The 18,164-nt window shown below is 43.5% G+C and overlaps 1 protein-coding gene across 4 annotated transcripts in view; it reads right to left on the bottom strand.

Annotated features, from left to right (window-relative positions):
• The window catches only part of LOC113154282 (plexin-A1), a 163,001-nt gene that overhangs the window by 131,410 nt on the left and 13,427 nt on the right, over window positions 1–18,164 (bottom strand). The window lies entirely within an intron of this gene.

Below are 18,164 nucleotides of genomic sequence, written 5' to 3' on the forward strand. Positions count from 1 at the left end.
AGGCTCTGTACACATAATGCGAGTCTTGCTGAAATGAGTTATGGACTCACAACACTGAACTCTTTAATATTTCATACCTTTCAACGTTAGCATGGTGGCTTTGGAGGAGGCGTGTGTTTGTAAAAGCGCCAGTGGGCACTGTTACATTGACAGCAAGCAATTTATAGGCTGCTCTGCTCAAAGGCTTTCCTGTAATGGTTTGAACAGTATCAACATGCTACCCACTACAACTTTTTTGTAATTATGCCTGCATTTCTTGAGTGTTGCATGTGTGAGCGACCTGCTGTGCTGTCATAAGAACCAGACTACTTGATACAACTGCTCTCTGATTGCAATATATCCTGCATACAGGGCAAATGTAACTTTAGCAGACACAATTATTAGGCCCTTCACTGAAATGTACTTGGTACTGCTGTAGGCTCCATAAACATGATACATATGGCTCAACACTGAGTAGCACATCCAGCTATTTATTGTATCAACAAATCAAATACATTAAAAGCACACATGCCAGGTAGAAAGCATTTGCCTACAAAATTATTAAGACAAGCAGTAAATGACAGATATACATATATAAATATAAAATGTAGATATTTTGTGTATTTTGTAGTAATTAAATTGAGTCACCCATTATTTTTCACAAATATCACACAGCACAAACTATAACCCTGGAATAGTTTACAGAACGGATATTTAGGGATACGGGACAGGGGGAGAAGGAGTAATTTGGGAGTATTTGCTCTTTAGGGCATCCTCTAGTGACAATACACTGATGATAAGAAGTAAGGTTTGCCGGGTGTGCGCTGCTACTTGACAGGCCAATCTTGTGCCTGCAATACCGAGACATTAGTTCGCTTGTAAATGCTGATTATGTAAAATAGGCCGCAACTCTCCCAGGGACCCCACACTTCAATTTCACCTTGACTATCAAAGTGTCTGCGCAAAGGATGTTTTATGGCCACACTAAATCAGAAAAAAATGAGACACACTGCTGAGATACAACAAATGTAGGATGGCAGGGAAGGGGTGTGAGGGTGGCAACCACATCAAATAGAGAAAAAAAGCCAAAGAGGATGGTTTCTTCCTGCTACTGCCGACCTGGCGAGCCACTCAGGAGCAAGATTCCTTGTCTGGCAGACACCAAGCGTGCAGGTCGAGAAGTGTGGGGAGTTTACCAAGCTCGCGCTGATGAGCAGTTTCTTTTATGTTTTATACAGCTACCCTTGAAAATTGAAGATATGTGAGAGAAAGAGTGTGAGTAAACGCTCTGTGGGGAAAAAAGCACTTTTGCAAGTAAAGAATTAAACACCTCAGTAGGAGCAGCCATTGAATTGCTCATCAGTTTTACTACCCAAACAGTGTGTGAGAAAGAAGAGAAAGAGGGCGAGAGAGAGAATGAGCAGGAGAGAAGAGTAATAGCAGCAGCGATGTTCATGGAATAGCAAACCATAGCTCAGCTAAGACAAAGCTAGTGTGGTTCAGGGAGAGGTGGTATCATCCAATTTCCACAACGGAGAAGACAAATGTACAGGAGTAAGAGAAAAATCAAGGAGATGAAGAAGGAAAAAGTGAGAGAAAGAAAAGCAACAGAGAGAAGTAGACACTGTGTGGATCAAAAGACTTAAGAGAAGAGCAGAAAGGTGAGTGAGGAGCAGTGGGAGCCAAAGAAAAGGCAGCACGTCTGCTGCATTATAATCAAGGTTCTACCTGCGCTTAATCCAAATGCCAGGGATCTGTGTGGTTCGAAGCACCTCAGCACAGCAACTGCAGACAGAAGGGCCTGAGCTGCAGTTATCAGATATTCCCGCACTCCCCACTCTGCGAGATTAAAACGACTCGACGCGGATCGCGGCTCCTTCGACATAAGCAGCCGCAATAAAGTGACGAGCCAGCCTATAAAAAAAGTAATTTCTTGCTCAACGGTACAATCGCGCCTCGCGATGAGAGCAGATGTCAATTTAAAGCGTTGCGGCGCGTGGGGAGGCCGGCTGCCTCATTTTCCTTTGTCATTTCCAAGTGAGGGAAAGATACAATGAGGCAGAGTGAATGAGCGAGCAAATGAGAGAGCCTGATAAAGAACGAGAACGAGAGAACCTGAACAAAATAAAAAGCATCCCTCCAGTAATTCTTCTTCATTTAGGCCAGCCACAGCTTGATGTAAGAGAGTGTGAATCACACAACAAATTGCATCGGGGCCTCTCTGGCTGCTTGTTATCCATGCCAATAATGAGACTATGCCATTACAACACACACTGTGAGAAATACATAAATGAAGATAACGTGGCGTTATCTAATTTCATAATACAAACTTCCGATCTAATATTAGAGGAAATCAGAATAATATATTAATAATAAGCACAAATTGGGCTGCCAACATCATCACTTTCAGTCCCTCCACTTCCATTCCCAGTCATGGCAGACATGCCCGACTGCTGAGGATATAGTCAATCAGTCAGCTTCTTACACAAGAGTGGACTGGGGAGAATAAATAGAGAAATTCTTGGGAAGGAAAAAAAAAGGAGAGAGGATTTTTTTTATTATGCTATACTCTCGCTCCCTATCCTTCCTCCAAAACCTCTTCAATTTTAATTTCCACCAGAGCTAAAGTGAAATGGTGGGAAGAGTGCTGGAACAAGGTTGTAAGCCATATCTGGCACCATCAAGGAAAAACATGTCAATCATTTTGGGGCTGGAGCGTGTCTGTGGCTTTGGGAATAGGCACCCCCTATATAAGAGGAGCCAAGACTGTTATCACAACAGGGGAAAGCATCGGAGTGGACAGGCTGTAAGGGGCCAAGTTGATTGGATTTGATATCGCAATGCCCTATCAATTGACAGGACTGTACCCCGTGGGTATCGGGAATGGGAATAAGGTAGAAAACGTAACAGAGAGGAAAAAGCTTCTGCTCTTTTACTTTATTTTGATTATTTGGTTTAACTGTGGCAGAAATCCTGCAAAGGAACCGAGTGGTGGTACGTTTTCATGCATGTTGTGAAGAAATTCCAGCAGCTAGAGGCAAGTGGTTGAGCTGGAACAACTCAACTCTCTCACTCGCTCGCTTCTCCAAAGAGCGAAACCTGTCCTTATAATAATGGTCACTGCTCAGGGCCTACAGCTGTGCTGATTTATTGCCAGTGGCATGTCAATTATAACGGTAAGGGCGGCATTCAGACAAATACTCTGCCCTCTTCACTGCATCTGGATCACATCTGGAAGAAGGGCAAGAGGAGAGAGGGTAGAACTAAGGGATTTAAGAAAGAATTAAAATACAATAAAGGAAATGGGAAAATGTGGGTGAGCAAATTAAGCACAGGCTCAGAAAAAGACACACACACACACACACACACTGTCAGTTACTCTGATCTAACTGTAGCATAATTGAGAAGTGACAGAGCAGTATGGATTAAAATGCACACACTGGGCACACCAACCCACACACACACGAACACAGACACACACACCTCTCAAATGCTATATGTGCATGCACCCCACACTAAATAGTGCACAGAACACAGAGAATGATCCAATACGTTATGCATATGCAAATCAAAAGACATGCATACAAAAATGGAATGGGTCTCTATCTTAATCTGTCCTCCACCTCTTCTCTCAGCAGCCAGCACACTTCAGAGATTGGAGATTTGCCCAGGGTAGGAAATGGAGAGGGGTGAGGGGTGCACATGGAATTGAACAGCACGAGGAGGCGGCAGGAAGCCGGTTTGTGTGGCGATGGTGGTAGAGATGGGTCGGCTGGTTAGAGAGGAGGTAAGATAGAGGGGGGGAGCCAAACCCTGAAGCCTTAATCCTCTCTGAGGGTCTCCCTAATCTCACTACCACTATCTGCATTTGGGAAGAATGGATTACCATCCCCCGACACACTGATGGATGGATTGATGGAGGGTTGGGTGGCAATCCCTGGGCAGACAACAAACTCACAAGCAGACATAAACACACAAAGGGTTGAAGGTGTGGGTTGCTCTCTAAATTATTTCATTGCTTTGAACAAATAGACACTCAGGCTTGTGCTCAGCCACACACATATGGCAGGTAGGCATGGAGCAGGCTAGTCATTTCCAGCCTGGTTAGCCCACCAGTCTGACATATATCCCAGTCAGGGGTTGCCTCGAGGGCTGAGAGGAACAGGATGGGGTGAGGCCACATATTTAAACCACACTGAAGCAAAAACGGTCCTCTTACAACAACACATCCTCAAATCACAACACATCAACAAAACAATTACTCTATCTGCTGAGGATTAACAGAGAATGTCAACATTACTGCAAAAACTCACTGGAATACCACCAAATAATATCCAAGCCCATCTGCCACAGTCCATGGAAATGTGTTCATAAAGATCCTCCTTCACCAACAGCCGAATGACAGCAAAAAAGTATTAATAACTGAATATGGATACTCTCACTAGAGTGCCCTTGGGGTTAGTACAACCGAAACAGTACAACCAGAGCCCATCGAAGATCCAATATCAAGCTTTGTGTGATTATATGATTAATTTATGACCAAAAAAGGAGGTGACTAAAAAGCGTTTAGAATACCTGAAACATGAGCGCCCAAAACAACTGTTCCGACATCATATTCAAGTCATCCAGCGAGCCAAGATACATTTCAAAGGAGGTAAGGCCAATTTTAAAGAGGCCGGAAAATAAAGCGGTATTCTATATTGTGGTATCTTGTATCATTTCCTTCCTGCCTTGGCTTGGGGGAACAAGCTGACTGGCAAGTCTTGGAGCGCATAAAAAGCCCTTATGAGTTCTGTTTTAGTGCCAACGTAAATCAGTTTAGTGGAGGACAAGTGCCGATGCCCTTTTTCTCTCTCTCATTCTGTGGCAGGTGGCCTGCCAAAACAAATGCCTCATTCTGAAGTACAAAAGTAGTGTGTGTGTGTGTGTGTGTGTGTGTGTGTTAGGAAGTAAGACACTGGAACAAATTGAGCCCCCTGTCTTTAAAGCACCTTGCTGGGCTGACGTTCAAGCTATGAACCTAGCTGGAGTGATAAAACCTGGATTCGACCTGTCTAGCGGCTATCCTTGACGTGAAGGAGTTGAGAAAAAAAAAAAAAAAAAGCTGCTGGCTTCAAACAGCGTCCTCAGTTTGTTCTCCATTAATTCTGCCAAAGTGCGTTAGCCAAGAATAAATTCTTTACAGTAGTCACTTTACAAGCTCTGTTACATAGAATAATGGAATTTGGAGATTGTAAAATGTTTTTTTGGAGAGAGAATCATGAGCAACACAGCCATAAAACACATCATAACAATCATTAAAACATAAAGCACAGACTTCAAGCACGTAGAACGCGGCCTGTTAATGAATCTGACTTATATCCCTTATTTCCACTGTCGTCCTCTACTCGTTTCCCAGGCTGGAATCAGTGGCCTGCAGAAGAACAAAGGTAGAAACTGCCAATCCACTCACACATTCAAGGGCTGAAGCAGCAGTGAGTGCAGGGACAACTGCTTCTCTGACACCCAATGTGTTGTGTGGATAGCAGATGTGTGTCTGTGTGAACATGCATGTGTGTGTGTGTGTGTGTGTATAAGTGTGCAACAGCTGCCACTCCGAGGAACCAGACAGATTGAAGGCACGACATCACACAGATTTTTCCTCTCCTCATTCGTTCCCTACGACAATAAACACAAATACACACTTGTGTTTTTTTTTTTTTTTTAAATAAAAAGATTTCTACACTGGCAGACATTGCTTAAGACGCACTGTGCATACAAGTATCTGAGGTAATGAGGGTTTGTAGCAGTCGATCATACAAATATGTGCATATGTGCCTGTGTATTGAGGTCACAGTGCACAGTTGTCCCTGCTCTGCCTGCAAATGTGAGAAAGAGAAAGGAAGGGGGTGTCAGATAGTGTGTGTGTGTGTGTGTGTGTGTGTGTGTGTGAGTGTGAGCGAGAGATGAAGCAGGAGGCAGTAACAGCATGATGTACCACACGCACATGTGCTCACACATTACACACATTATGACAACATTGTTCATTCCCTTCCACTGGGAACGCGCAGCAGACAAACCTCTGTGTGGAATTCAGCACCTCGGCAAACAAATACATACCGTGTATATTTGTGTGTGTATGATAATCTTTGTGACAGGTGTGTGTGTGTGTGTGTGTGTGAGTGCCCGATCTTATCCTTCAAATCTCTTCTCTTCTTATAAAGAAAGCATTGTGCTGCTATTCAGTATCAAGCAGTGTATTGTGCGTGAACATTTCCTGAGTATCTCGAGATGGCTAAGGGATGCACGCCATCTCTGTGCTATGAACGGTTTATGAGCACTGTCAGACTTGGCTGGTGAACACTGGGTTGAGCGCCCCAGGGAGCCTCCCAGGCATGCAGCCCTTGTCATTAAAATAACACATGAAGAGCAGACAGACTGTATTCATCTCCATCTTCGCATCTAATCCAATCTTCTCCATCAAATCATTTCACTCTATTTCTTTCTCCCACTTTTGCCAGAGAGTTCACATCTTGTCTGTCATGTTCTCCACCTTCTATGACTCACAGCAGTGCAGAAACCCAAATAAAACCCAAATTGCTCCAACACTGGATGTTTGTGGATCATAATAAACTGCGAGCATGGGAACATATTCTCTCCTCCTTGCTTGTATTCTCTGGAGTGAAATTCCTGGGAAAAACAAAAGGTCTTTGGAGCAAAGACAGAATGAAATGGAGCTGAAGCAGCCATCGCTTAAAATTCAAAGAGGAGCACAGAGACACACAAACACATACGGATGAAGGCCCCGTCAGATTAGTGGTTTATTCTTAATCTCTCAACTGTGTTTGTGCGACTGGGTCTTTTTTTTGCCATGACAAATCCCATGTCTGTCTGTGTGTGTGTGTGTGTGTGTGTGTGTCTCAGTGTGTGTCAGTGTGTAAAGGTGGGAGAGGTAGGCGCTATTTAGGTCAAGGCCAAAGGGTGCCTGATCGAGTCACAAAGCAATGGCTGAAGTAAAAACTAGTGTTCAGCTAGTTCAACATTTCACTGGCTCACCAAGGTAATATTACGCCGATCCTGTGCTATTGTCTGTAGCATGAAGCTAATGCTTGTTCTGCTTGGCGTGGCGTTCAGGAGAACACCTGTAAAGACGAATGATCCGAAGAAGTGATGACACACACGTAGTATACTGAACGTTGTTCAAATATTTCATTAATACATATGAGCAATGCATAATTAAATCTTAGGTTTTTGACACTCAAACACCCTAAATTTCCTTTTCTTTTAAGTAAAATGAACAATCATTGATCCAAAACAGTAAGCACTGAGCCATCTGCACATTAACAACTACACCCACATTTGCACATGTTTGATCCAATTAACTACATGTACATGTGTTTTCACACCCTTTCTTCATACTACGCCTGGGAAATATCCAAATGTAATTCTGGACACTTTGCCATTTTAAACAATGTCCTCAGTAACTAACACCACATGAAAATGTCTTAAGAAATAGGAAAAACCCTGCGAGCAGCTGTGTAACAGTAAGAAGAAAGGAAAGTCGAAGATGATGTTTCTTTAATATTATTTTGTCACTATAGCTTGTTGATTGGCAAAGGTCACACATACAGGTATCTCTAAAGAAAAGGCGACAGCTTACTTTGCCTAACTCCTGAGTACTGCTGGCGCCGCCGTTTGAGTGACAGCAGAGGAAACGCAAGTCACATTTTTGTGACAATTTGAAAACACTAATCAATAAAATGAAAGAATTATATCACCTACTTATTGTTCTGCTTCATTATACCACTGACAGCTTTATCTCCAACACCTCAGACACACAAACTATGATAAACAAAGAGCTCTGTAATTGAGATTTGCGTGAACCTCACCCAGAGTAGGCACAGAGCCAGGCTTTGGGCGATTCTCACAGGAACGTTTCTAAAGTTCCCGTATTTCCTGTGCAATGACACCATGAGCAGCCTAAAAACAACACAACACAGGTCTATTAACAGGTTAACTCTCTAGGGGTCAAGTGTACCATTCTATCCTGTTCATTAAAAACACAAATGGTCTCAACACATTGAAGAATATTAAGCTTTTTCTTTAAAGGAATGCACTTTAATTTAAATTTTAGTTGAATACAATGTGGTGCGCGAATGGAGCTGGGCTTCATCACGGCCGATCACACACCCAGATATGTGTACAAGGGGCCCCCCCAATGACTTGGATCAACACTTAGAAATGCCAGTCACAATGAAGGTCAACCACAAAACAGCCTTGTGGGTTTCATTCACACCAGCAATCAAGTTGTGGTCTGGGCTCTCCAAGCTGGTTGAACAGGTGTTGATGTCATGAAACCGCGGGTGAAGACAAGTTCAGTGACTGAGAAGAGTGAAGTGGGACCAAAGTGGTAAATGAAGGATATCATTGAACATGTTTTTACTGTTTGCTCGTGTTTTAGAGCTTTAAAATAAGAAAGTATGTACTGGAAAATGTGTCTTCAGTTGCTACACTCATGAATAAAGGCTGAGCTCTTTCTGTAAAAACAAAAGCTGATGTATTCCTCCATAGCGCTGCTTGTAGTCACCCAGCTGAGTTCACTATAATGGAATGCAGTCTGTACTGCCCGAAACAGATCATTACCAAACATTACTGTCCTCAACAGCAGCAACACCCTCTCTCTACTCTCTCTTCTCTCTACACCCTCCATTTAATGAGCTTGATTGACCCTTGACACTTCATGTGCTGGAGAAGACTTGTGCTCCACTGTTGTCAAAAAACTTGCCAGAGAGTGTCGAGTGTTGTAAAAACAGGCGTGCCATTGTAAATTTTCTCTATGGATTTGAAGACAGCGCTGGTGGTGGTGGTGGTGGGTGGGAGAGAAGTCGACTCAAGGAGAAAGACATTAAAAACAATCGCTGTCTCCCTTTGTTTTAATGGCGCCATAAATGTAGCCTCCCCTTTTTGAAATTAATGTTTCCAGAGTGAGCTTATGTGGCCCGCCAACACTGCCACTGTAAGATGAGTGGTCAGCTTACATTGGGTGTAGAGGAAGAGTAAGTAAGAGTATTAACACTAAAGTGCCTAAAATGATAACAAAAAAGATTTCCAATCGCTCATGTCTATATTGAGAACAACAGTCATAGTGATAGTGGAAAGTATGTGAACCCTTGGAATTAATAACTGGATATTAATTCCCTGCTGCCCCGTCACACTCAATATGTTCTTCACTTCCTATTTTTATTCAAAGAGACAGGAAACTAACCATCTGCTGCCCTTTTTCTCCCAGTCTGAATCATTACGTCACCCAGCACGCATTTATCCAAATGGATATCCTGTTTTGTTTTTCGTAATGACAAGCGAAAGCACTCATACACACATTGACACACAAATGGGTATGTACAGTGTATCAGTGCTGGTTCACTATTGACTCGGACAGCATCCTCATCCAGCTCGTTCATTAAAGTCTATACCGTTTCCGGGTGTGTGTTGTTCAGGAGTATTATTCGCCGTAGCGCTGGCTATGACCACATGGCTTTGTCCTATTCTCTAAATGCTTTAAGACAGGCGTGTGGCTTCTGTCACATGGTGTTTAGCCGTCCTCAAATGGGTCGCAAGACATCAGGGTTAATGCTGATGCCTGTGCTTCGGGGGAATGTTGGTTCAATTCCTCAACAGAGAAACAGTGTGACAAACCATGTAAGATGTTGTGCAAAGACAGCGGGGTTTCCACCATTTAAAGCAGGTCACTCACGGCAAGTGGGTTCGTTTTAAAGAGCACGCCCTCACCGGTAAGTGCTGTATATTTCAATATGAAGAAAAGACGCAGCAAAAGCTTTTGTTAGGCATGAAAATCACAAGGCACTTGACAACAAATAAGGCATCCCAAAAAAACACACTGACCCACATGGTCAAACTCATCACACATGCACAGGATGATCCGCGACAGCATGAACACCAACAAAGCTACTGTCGTGTCCAGGAGCACAGTGGACAACATTCATTTTGTTTTAATTGAGCCGCTGCATCAGAGTCATGAAAGACCAGTGCCAATTAAGCTTAGGAGCGTGGTTTTAAACCGGCGAATATTCAAGCCAACAGACAATGTATGTGTGCATACACTGCTGTTTAGTTTTCAGGGGAAGAGAATATGAGGTTGTGAGCTCAAACGATTTCCTGTCTTATCCCCGATTGTCAGCACATACTGTATTCCTGCTGAAGCGCAACACACAGCTCTGCATGCATCACCGCTTCACTATAGGAACGGCGACACAGACGGAGATGAAGGCTGACGTGTGGTGTAGTGACTACAATGCGGACAGTAAAGACGAGGTTTCGATTTGTTCGCGCGTTCTCTCTTTAACAACAGAAACGATTACTTAAGTATACATTTAATGATCTCTGCCGATTAAAATCTTTTCACAAGACAGGCGGGGGAAAAAAAATAGAACGAGACAGTAGGCTGGGGAAAAGAATGAGAAATATAATAGCAAAAGGGAGATCGGCTGAGAAAGGTTGTAATAATCAGACTGGAGACGAGAGAGAAAAGGGTGCAGGTGAAAAGGCGAGGTGATGGAAATAGAGAGAGAGAGAGAAAAGGGGGAGATGAGAGGAGCTCACGATACCGACAGATAGCTGGCGAGGCGAAACGAGGAGGAATGGAGAGAGATAAGAGGAGAGCGGTCTGTGCATGTTTAGCTAAAAGGGAAACTTTTTCTCAGCTAGTGGGCAATTGAGTGCCTGTCACATAACTACAGCCAACACCACTTCAACTTAGACTAAGTACTTTAAAACAATACTCTTTATGGTGCCGCGCTACAACTCTCCCAGGAACTGCACGTATTATTTTAGTTTTAATCAAATGCTTCAATGGTGGAGAATTCATCTGTGTGTGTGAGCTTGAAAAAGAAGATTAGCTGGGAATCATTCTGTAATGGGTGAAACCTCTGCTGTACACGTTTAACGTCGGCCATCATTATTTCGGCATAGGAGTGAATTAAGGTCAGCCAGTAAAGCTTCTCACTCCTCTATATTCATCAGACATCACAACCTCCACATGTGAGCAGCATCACCTTAATAAACAAGCGTTGTTATTGTGAAATGTAACCTTAACAGTGGGGCTTAGCTGCTTTTTGTTTTGTTTTTTTAAACATAACGCCCACAGACTCTTTCCTTCTTTTTTTTGTTTCGTCTTATGGTAATTATAATGAAAACATTTTTTTAATTCTGTTTAAAGAGGAGTTTTTTTTTATATATCAAAGGAGACATTTCCTAAACCAAACCACTGCACATCTGCCAGAGCTGAAGCAAGTAGTTAATTAATTCTTCAGTCATTTAGTTTTTTTTTTTTTTTTTTACAGTCTTAAAATTTGTACATTCGTGAGATTTTCATTTGTTTTTCTTTGTCTTGTTGTAAAAAGAATTTATGAACTGAACAATTAACACGCAGTTAACAATTGTTTAATCAACTGCAATCGAAAATCTAAATTCACGTGTGCACCATTGTGTCAAATTACTACTAGTTGTAAAACTGGGAGGAAACGTGGGTAACAAGTTTCCTGTAAGTAACGACTTTTCTACAAAATATTCCTCCCCATTTCAGAAACATGAAATCCTTTTAGCCTTCAGACTGACGTGCCCGCGTCATGATCAGAAAGTCGGTTGTTTGCGAGGCGCCTGGCTGCTCTTGGAAGTCTCCCAAAAGGAAGGGCTGGGCCGACTGGTCGGTCCAGAAGGACAAGTAACATCAGCTATTGTGAGTCAGGCCGACACAGCACAGAAGGTGAGGGAGCAGGGAGGTTTACCCGAAGACAAAGCACACGGCAAACGGGAGCACACGTTCATTAGGTCATATTACCAAGACTGTCTTTCAGTTTGCCAGACAGAACAATTAATAAAGCTGGAGCTAGTGTAAACAGGGTGTATGTGTGTGTGTTCTGCAGGTATCCGATGGTCTTTGTGTCCGTCTAAGTTTACATTAGCCATACCTAAATGTAGGAAATGACACAGGGAGGGAGAAAAAGGTGAATAATAATACCAATAAAAAAACAGCAGATGAGAGACAAATGCAAAACTGTGTCCGAACAGCTTGTCGGTATCGTTACAGCAACAGAACCACAGACGAGGAGGAGATTTAGGAAGGAGGAGGAGAGCATGGGGGAGGATAGGAGCAGGCATGGAGAGAAAGAAAAACACAGAGGGAGACATGTTGGAAAGACAGAAATGTGAGCACAGGAAGAGAGATAAGGAGACTGGTGGGAGCGGGGGAAGATGAGAGGAAGAGTGGTGAGTGAGAGGAATGCAACAGCAAAAGAGGGCAGGAGAGGAGAGAAGACGCCAAAGAAAGAACTAAATATATCAGCATCTTGCTCAACACTGAGCAAAATAGGAACGTTTGGATGCGCAACGGTACATATATATATATATATATATATATATATATATATATATATATATATATACGTTTTGTTGTACACTTGGCAACTTTGTGACAACAGAATGCAAAAAGAACCACACGCTTCTGTCTACACAGGGTACGCAGCGAGTACTCTACAGAGAGGACGTGTGAAACTGGCAATTTTATTCTCAGGCCCAAAACATTGGTGTTGTGCACAGCAGACACAAACTCATTGGGGGTTATAGTCATTAAGAAACAACACACACTGTGCTCTCCATAGCTTTAAATGCGTTTACATGTTACTGGCCCCCTGGTCTTGACTAGGCCTCCCCTCATTCTTATGCATTCCAGCCTGCTGAATAAACACCTCGCTCCCTCCACCCACTCCTTTGCATTCTCAGTCGGCCACTTTGCCATAGTGTATAAAATATATCACAACAGCATTGGGCAGGCAAATGACCTGCCATGTTCCATTGTCCTCCAGAGACCTACTGCCACTCATAACTCCACAGTCCCTTGCATATTTCAGCCACTCACCACCACTTTGGAGGCAAATTGAAAATGTGGCTGAGGCGTTGTTCAAGAATCATTATCGCACATGTTTCAGTATTTATGCATGCTGGGTGTCTTGGCTTCAAAATGAAGTCAGTGGCATCTACCGGTGCCTGGTACCGGTGCAAAACGGGATGGAACACAGACATGGCAGCTTTTAGTTTCAGCTATGTATAGTTATATACGACAGGCATAGGTTTTATTCAATACCTCTTGTGTTGGTTATAATACAAGTCAGAGTTCAAATTTTAAGATTTGTGCCGTGCACCTTGACATTGCCATCCTTGCTATCCATGAATTCTCTCCAGGGGAGCAAGTCCAATCTTTTCCTTCAGTCTGATGCCTGAAAGGATACAACGTTTTGTTCTCTACCAAACACAGAGAAAAATCAGCGCTGTGGAATTAAACCACATCCTAATATGCCTTTGGTACAAGTGGGCCTTGACCTATAATTTGACAAACGCCGTTTGATAATGGGATTCAGCACTAAGCCGGTCTCCTTCACCATACTGCAATCCACTTTCCTTAGCAGGTCTGCTGACCCTTCCCTTGATGTGCTGAAGGATGGCTTGTATGATCTGTTCTGGCTTGTCAAAACCTGTGTGATTTCACGGAGGGGGGGGAAGGTTAAGACTCGCATAACGACAAGAACCTGTCACCATAGTCGTGCTCGCGACCTCTACGCAAAATACCCGAGCAGAGAGAGAGAGAAAGAGAGAGAGAGAGAGAGATCCTCAAAAGATCACTGCTTTCCTCTTCCTTCTATCTCTCGAGGAACACTCAATCTCAACCTGCACGCTTCATTTGAATTTCAACAGCTGCCTCAAATTCAGTAGTAACACAAACACACACACACACACACACAAACACACACACACACACACACACACACACACACAGGGTTTTCAGCTCAATCGCCCAAGAAAAGCAAATTTTCCAAGAGAAGCGACACATGAATCGTGAATTTGCATGTCGGGGAGGTGTCTCACTACGTGACCTGACCTTTCCAAGGAGAGAACAAAGTGAATCCATTTCTCCTGGCGGTGTTTATATAAAGCAGTGTGAGGCAGCAATTATTAAAACCTAATGAATAACCGGGAGAAAACAAAGCGGCTGCACACACTAGCCATTTCTGTACACCCAAAAGGCTACATTAGCATCTTAAATGCAAATAAAACTTGCTCTTGAGGGGGAAAAACAAATGAGAAAAACATTATTCCTTCTACACGTAGACTCATACGTACACAAGAGGCAAAATCATTGGTCTTTATAGAGATGGTCATTCATGAAAAGATGGGAAAGATCTAAGTTTATTTTATGGTTATGAGGAGAGCAACTCATCAGTGAATCATTGGGTTTGCAAAGCAGATGCAGCCGGTTTACAGCGGCCTGATTTTGATCTAATTTCGGGGTACTCTACGCATCAGTCTGTCAATAAAGAAGGGAAACTGTGCAGCTACAGCTGGGGCTTAACAAGCAGACTAGAACACGGAGCTTCTCTTTAAGCCGATTCAAAAGAGATGAAAATAACGGAGAGGGAGAGTAAAAGAGATGGACAGATTATGTAGGGTGACCACAAACACTCTGACCACTACCAAAAACCTCTTAAAGCTGTTATCATGTCAAATAAGAGAAATCCTGGAAAGCCTTAACTGCAACGCTGCGCTGTGAACATTTATTTTACAAGCTCCCGGCTGAGCGCACAACCAAATCTCTCACTTCACAATGGATTTCTGAGTCATCCATCAGTGTATGGACTGTTGGGGTTGTGTGTGAATGGATGGCAAAAGGCCATGCTTGAGGTGCTGCATCCAGCGAGCGTGACTTGATGTGGCCTAGATCCAGCCTCAAAGTGAAAAGGGCTGCAATTCCACTAATGTGGGTGACTGTGTTGCCGGGTTGTGGCCTGCGTTTCTCCAGGAACAGATATGAATTGTGTGAGAGGAAAGCATGCATGTGGGGCTAGTTCAACTTTATCTACTGTCTGTTTTCTAACGGTGTGCATTTCCTGTCCTGAGCTCAACCAGTCTACTCTCTTTTTGGGAATATGGTCTTGATTAGCGGCTGATTGGCCGTGGTAGCTGGCTGGCAGAATTATTTCTGCTATGTGTTTGTACTCGGGAGGGGTCCCACTGAGAAAAATGTGTCAGTCTGATCCGCAGCTTGGCCAAGACCCTCACCACTGGCTAGTGCTGTGAACAAGACAGGACATGATGTGAAGCAGGGAGAGGGAAGAGTGCAGTACTGTCTTTGTCTCCTGTGGTCTTGAAGCATGGCCAAGTATTTAGGCAATAAATACACACAAATGTGCACACAAACATATTCACAACGCTCTCCTGACAGGCATAAACCTCGACAAGAAAAACAGTGAAACAGGATCCTGAACCCATCTCCTGAAAATGTAAAGTCAACAGTCAAACTGTTCCTAAAGTGCTCTCAGAACATTGGAAATAGAGGAAATATAGATTTCCCTGACACTCAATGAGTCTCCTAAGCCTCTCGGGGCACGTCTACTCTCACACACTAACTCAAAGTGCCACTAAGAAAGCGTTTTAGTTTTCCTCTGTGATGGCGGCCTAAAAGTGGCAGCGCTCTCGAGCAGCAACAGGAGATAGATTCACAGATTAATAAGAGACTTCAGAGAAAGAGCGTGTGGTGCCAGAAAACCACACCGTCTGCACAGAAAACACAGCGATATGTGGCCTTCACTTTTGCGTTTCCTGTTCCACCTGCAGCATCTGCACACGTTTTCACAGATGGGGCAGTGCGCACGGCTGTGCCTACACGGTGCAGAGCGTCTGCGTGCATCACCACAGCTGATGAACAGAGTAAACACAAACTGAAACCCATCAAATACACACACACACACACACACACACAGACATGGGGCTGGGGCTTTACCACAGTGGCGCCGGGGCAGGGCAGGCGGCAGCAGCTACTAATTAAGAGTGGTTGGCTGAAAAGCTATAGTTAGGGCTAGAGCTGGAGGGCTCGAGAGAATAGGGCAACAGGTCTGACACTGTGTCTGTGGGTGTGTGTTGCTAGTGGCCCCGGGGCTATAGGCTAGGGCCCCAGTTGCACTCTTGCTGACTCAGATTCAACACTGCCTGTCAGGCTGCAATAATGCTGGTGCAGCTTGGGGAGGCGGCACCATTTCACTGTGTTTTTGTGGATCTTTCAGCTTCACTTCCTCTTTTATGCTTTTCATTCCCTGGTTCCAACCACCCTATCATTTTACCGCCTCTCCCTCTTTCCTCCCCACTTCCGCGTGCAGTCAATACCATTCAATAAGCTTTATTAGCAGTGAATGCATTTGCGGAGCAGAGGTGGGGATTACAGAGGGGATTCAAAACAGGAAATACATTCGGTTTTAATGGTGAGCGATTGATAAACACTTCCTCGACAGTGATGGTCTTTTCCTGTCTCCTTCTGCCTGTGTTGTTTGTTTCTACTTGTTCTTGTTCTGTTCCTGTAAAACTAGTGAATCAGACCTGTTGAGCAGCTTTAGGAATGAATAGCTCCACTGACTCTATGCATCGGGTTGAAAATGTAAACAAAGACAAGAAAGAAGACACTCGTTACGGTGTACGACATGCTCAACACCGACTTTACAGTAGTCTTTAACAAAATGCTGTGTTTGTTCCATAATTTGTATTACAATATACAATACTTTAATCAAAATACTGAAATGAGTTGTTGTTCACTTTTAAGGCATTTTATTCTATTAAAATAGCAGGTGACCGTATTGCCATACATTAATAAGGGCCTTTCAACAGCTTAAAAGGCTCGGCCTGGCGTGACAGCTAATCCTATTGTTGTCTCTGGAGCATAAGTGGCCAACTTCACGTTAAATCCTTACTTTTGTCTCTTTGTGTCTCATTTGTTGGTATCTTATGCCTAAAATAAAAGCACTCCACAATTAGGTGCAGCCTAACTTTCAAGTCAAGTACCATTCTCATGCATACCATAACCACACAGTGTGAAGGGCAGCGTGAATATCACAACAAATACAACAATATTTAAAGGTGGGCTACCTATAGACCTGACTCTATCCAGTTATCACTGCCAAACTGCTACATTCTCGCATGTCTAGACACACAGGAATGGAAAGTGGCGCTGCCGACATTTGGATGCCTCACACCGTGGGAAGGCATACCGTGCAAAAAGTGGTACGGTGCAATTTTATGCACCAGGTTGTGCACCACAACTTCTTCTTTCACAGGGCAACAGTTAGCTGCGGTGCTGCCTACATATACACAAACAGAGACACCCACTTGCTCCTTTGTGTTTGCAGTCTAAACAGAGCGTTACGGTAGAGTGTGTCAGTTTATTGTTTGCCTGTCCCTCTCTGTGTTCCCTGATGTTTACCTCTGCAGAACAATGGACTGGCCTGGGAAACCTTCAGCAATGGAGGTCTAAACCTGTGTGTGTATGAGCGGGCACTTTTCCAATTAGGTATTACGATTGCATTTCCGTCACAATTCCTTCATAAGTCTCCATGATACACACATTGTCTCTATGTAAACAAGTTGGATTGTTGTCTAGTCTCCATGGACCACAGATCCACTTAGCATGCACAGAGAAATGTTCCGACAACTTTAATATTAAAGATTTCAGAGAAGCAGGAGTAGTAACAGTAAAACAAGCAAAAACATTCCCAACAAAAAGTTGTACATGTCTGTTTGAGCGTGCAGCTCAAGGCACAGTACCAACATGTCACACTTGTGGACAGAGACAAACAATCAGTAGAGAGGTCAAAAGAGCATTATCTGTGCCTGTGGTCTGTTAATTCAGCCAGCCTCACATAGAAACCACTGTGTGTGTGTGTCTCTGTGTATGTGTGTGAGATCTAAGCCGCTACACAGCCAACAGTTGGACTAACTGTGCCATGTGAGCTTACCAACCCAACACTGATATGGCTACTACGGACTGGGGCGTTAACTAAAGCCTAAAATCTGAGCATTAGCGTAGTGAGGGTGACTCCATCTATCTGTGATATTATGTGTTCGTGCAATGAATGCATGTGCTTATTTATAAGGACTCAACGTGGCCTGCTTGTGTCAGAGATCAAATCTCTCGCAAAATTACAAAAAGAGACGCTCGTGCTTTATGAGAAGAGAATATTTATCAAAAGAGTGTCAAGAGGCGCAGCATGTTATCACGAGTAAATGCTGTGTAGCTTTTCATTATAAGAGCTCGACAGAGAGACAGACAGAGAGAAAACAGAGAGGCCTGTGCTGTGCCCATCCACACTTTG

This window comes from Anabas testudineus, chromosome 5, assembly GCF_900324465.2.
Source record: "Anabas testudineus chromosome 5, fAnaTes1.2, whole genome shotgun sequence".
NCBI lineage: Eukaryota > Metazoa > Chordata > Actinopteri > Anabantiformes > Anabantidae > Anabas > Anabas testudineus.